The sequence below is a fragment of the Augochlora pura genome, unplaced genomic scaffold, assembly GCF_028453695.1.
Source record: "Augochlora pura isolate Apur16 unplaced genomic scaffold, APUR_v2.2.1 APUR_unplaced_1741, whole genome shotgun sequence".
Taxonomy (NCBI): domain Eukaryota; kingdom Metazoa; phylum Arthropoda; class Insecta; order Hymenoptera; family Halictidae; genus Augochlora; species Augochlora pura.
The window spans coordinates 1-3,772 of record NW_027581819.1 but is presented as its reverse complement, the minus strand read 5'-3'; the positions used below and the strand labels follow the sequence as shown (position 1 = coordinate 3,772).

Genomic DNA, 3,772 nt, shown 5'->3' with positions numbered 1-3,772 from the left:
CACGTGAATCTAACAGTTCTGCACTACCTACACGATATTAGCTCCCGAATCATTTTCCTAGAACTTTGGTCATTTTTTAAACAGATGTTTCGATCTTCGATTTTCGATCGATTTGTTCCTATCGAAGGGAAACAGAGTATTTACTCCAGTGAGTAACATGTGAACATACCCAACAATTTCGTATAATCCACACAGATAATACGATGCGACAGAGGACGTCGATTCCGTGCATGCAACTGCTAGTACACCACGTGTGATCGCGATTGTAGCTTGTAGATAAATCAAGATAGAGGCGAAGCTCTCCTCAATGTAAAAAAAATCTGCAAATTGTTCACTATTAGACTTATAAGCGTAACTATACTGATCACCCATCCACATAGAATTTGGTATAACCTTTTATTGATTGCATAATTAAAGTTTTATATAGAAGTAATAACATCAGTCATTTATCTTTCTATAAAAAGAAGAGTAACAATCTCTTCATTTCAATCATATATAATTATTTATTTGCACTATAGTAAAAGTAAAAATAGTAGCATTTTTTTAAAAGAAATATTGTTAAATTTGTTTTTTTTTTGTCATGGCCATAGCATTACAAACATGAAACTGATGATATTATTATAATATTATAATGATATTAATATAAGATGAACTGATTTTTCAAGAATAATGCAAACGTGCCTGCTTTAAAATTAAAGTAGCTTAATCATTTTAGAAGAGTGTTCTTACCAAAATATATATAAACAACACAATTCGATTGTCGTATACCTCTCGCTACTATTTTCGATTCACCTGGATCTAGCGTCACGATACAGTCGCATACCATGCCTTTGAAGAATGACTTCATCTGCAGTCACACGAAAGGTAACCGTGAGATTATAAAAAACTTAACCCTTTACCGTCGAGTGGCGACTCTAAGGCGCCGCGAACAAGCTTACTTATATTTAAAAAATAATCGTTCGCATTTCTGACAGACATCTATGAATTAAACTCGCGTTGGGAAAAGTGTATCGAAACGAATGGGGTCACATTTTGATTAAATAAATAGCTTCTGAAGAAAGATATGCAGTTTTATATGCTCGCTTAAAAATCCGATATTTCATATGCACCAACCTAATTGTTGGTGCATCTAATTGTAATTCGCATCGGTAGAAAACAGCTTTGTAAATGAAATTTGCATCACCTGGACCACTATGCAGCAGAATACGGTCACGGAAACAGCGATCGTTCGTAGCTTCGATAGAATCGACTGGCTCGAGGGCCAGAGACAATCTACGCGCAGCTCAGAATAGTAAACGGTGTAATTTCGTCGGTATGCATCCATCTTCAACGAGGATTGTAGAACGTGTGAATAAAAAAGAAAACCTGGAGGCTCGTTGAACGACAGCTCGTCTAACATATTTTATTCAGAAACTTTCCGTCGGTAATATCAACCAACCAGCTGGGTTTTTTACTAGCCGACTGCAATTAATTTGAATTGCCATCTTCCGTCCGGTCTCTTTTTTTTCTTCGCCTTCGTAAAAAAGTCTTCACAAAGTTTCTTCCTTGATTCGCTTTCATTAGTATTTATTCCATAGCGCGCGCAAGAAGCAGTGCTCTAACACGCGATTTTGGGTGAGTAAAATTCTGTTGTTGTCCTGGCATACTCTATTCTACGTGAATATATATATATATATGTAGATCGAATATATCTACTTGTTCAGTTCCTTATTGTTTGCGATCATTTTTCTTCGTGCAATTGAGAGGTGTATAGAGAGATAGGGTTAATCGAAAAATTCGCGACAGTATCATCGAGTAGCAGTAAGTATTACGCTTATTTGAGTTTTTGTAGTTCGATGTATGCATTGATCAAATTGTCAAATTGCACAAATTCTGCTTCTTTCTGCAGGATTTATAGGTGTTAAGGTTCTGTTTTCTTTTTTAAACATGGCTTCTAAATAAGGGACTAATTGTCTGTGTTGTAGTGTGTTGGAAGGATATGTTGTTCTAATATGTATATCGTAATGTATGGTAATATATTATTTTATGCTGAAGTATATTACTGTGTATTAAGATATATTATTTTGTATTGAAATATATTTCTGTATATTAAAATATATTATTTTATATTGAAATGTATTACTGTATATTAAAATACATTGCTGGATATTATAATATATTACTCCGTATAAAAATATATTGCTCTATACAAAAATATATTACTCTATACAAAAATATATTATCTTAATGTATATGAAATGCACATAGTGTAACAAACGTCGCATTTATAATTCGTGATGTACAAATGTGACATCACTCCTCTATGGGAGGGGAGGGGGTTTATGTAAAACAGTGGGGGAAACCATGGGGTAAGTGGACGAGCCCCCCCCCCCCCCCCCCATCCGCCCCTAACTGGATCTTAAGGATACTCAAAGGGTGTGAGAAACATTGTTCAAGAAATATGAAATGTTAAAAAATATAATTTGAAATTCGAATTGCGCAAGAAGAGTTCATCAGATTTTCAGGATAATAATAATAATAATTTCTTCGGCAACAAATTAGGACCGATCCTCACAAGTGCGCATGTGTCAAGGATAGGAGGAGTTACCACACAACACAGCCGAACAGTTAGGAAGGTGACTGCGACACAGAAACACAACAGGTGCGAAGCATTAACGTCCTGCGAGTTAGAGCTGATGTACCTGGATTATTTACTACCTGGGCGGACAGAAATTACCTGAGGAGTGGTCAATAATTGTTTTGAGCAATCGAGCGTTTGGTAATATATTTGTGAATAATATAAAATATATGGAGAAATATCTATAATGTATTGATTGTAATATGTCGTGAAATGTTGCTACTAAAATGTTGGTACTAAAATGTCGGTACTAAAGGGACTAAAATCTTGCGATTAAAATTGTGGTGGTAGAACAATATTAACCCTTTGCTTTCGGATGCCCCTCGAGAGACGATAACTATCGTTAATTATGTCGCTTTTAACATTAAAAATATTCGTTTCGCAAAATCTCAATTAATACGATATTTTATTAAATATAATTTAAATAGAGTAATTATTTGCAGCGTTCAATCGTTTTTGATATTAATCGTATAGCATTACTTATACATTACAGTGTATGTAATTTAATTTTAATTTTCCTCGATTAATTTCAATTTTATTTTAATTTTCCACGATTAATTTTTAATTTAATCTTAATTTTCGTCGACTATTTTAGATTTAATTTTAATTTTCCTCGATTAATTTACATTTAATTTTAATTTTTCTCGACTATTTTAGATTTAATTTTAATTTTCCTCGATTAATTTTGATATAATTTCAATTTTCCTTTGATTTAATTCTTCATTCAAGAGAGAATTATTTCCAGTTATTAATTCAAGTTTCTTTTTACAGATTCCTGCTGCAATAATTGCAGTTTGCAAAGTTTGGATGCAAAAATGTGTCACGTGATGTACCGGCGGCGTTCGCTGAATATATTGACTTCGTTGCTGCACTGATTGGTTTCGAAGTATGGCAGTGATTATGGCGAATACTGTAAGTGAAATTTATCAGTACTTTTCTACTCCTTTTTATTCTAAAAATGTTTTAATACGTATAATAATATTTTATGACAGTATCAGGTTTCATTAATTTCGTTGTATTAATTCTCGTTTTAATTAAAAAATGTCCGATCGTTTATTATATTAATAAATAATGGGGCTAAATTGTCAAATCTCATACATTCATTTTCTCATAGTAATTATTTTTATTATTCTAAGAACAGAAAATATATGCGTA

The 3,772-nt window shown here is 32.9% G+C and overlaps 1 long non-coding RNA gene across 1 annotated transcript; it reads right to left on the bottom strand.

The window, feature by feature from the left end:
• Positions 1-172: 172 nt before the first annotated feature.
• On the bottom strand, positions 173-1,329 carry LOC144477533 (uncharacterized). The gene is made up of 3 exons (XR_013495210.1): positions 1,184-1,329; positions 730-847; positions 173-320 (listed from the first exon to the last, which is right to left on the bottom strand). It is a non-coding gene; the product is annotated as an uncharacterized LOC144477533 (long non-coding RNA).
• Positions 1,330-3,772: the final 2,443 nt, after the last annotated feature.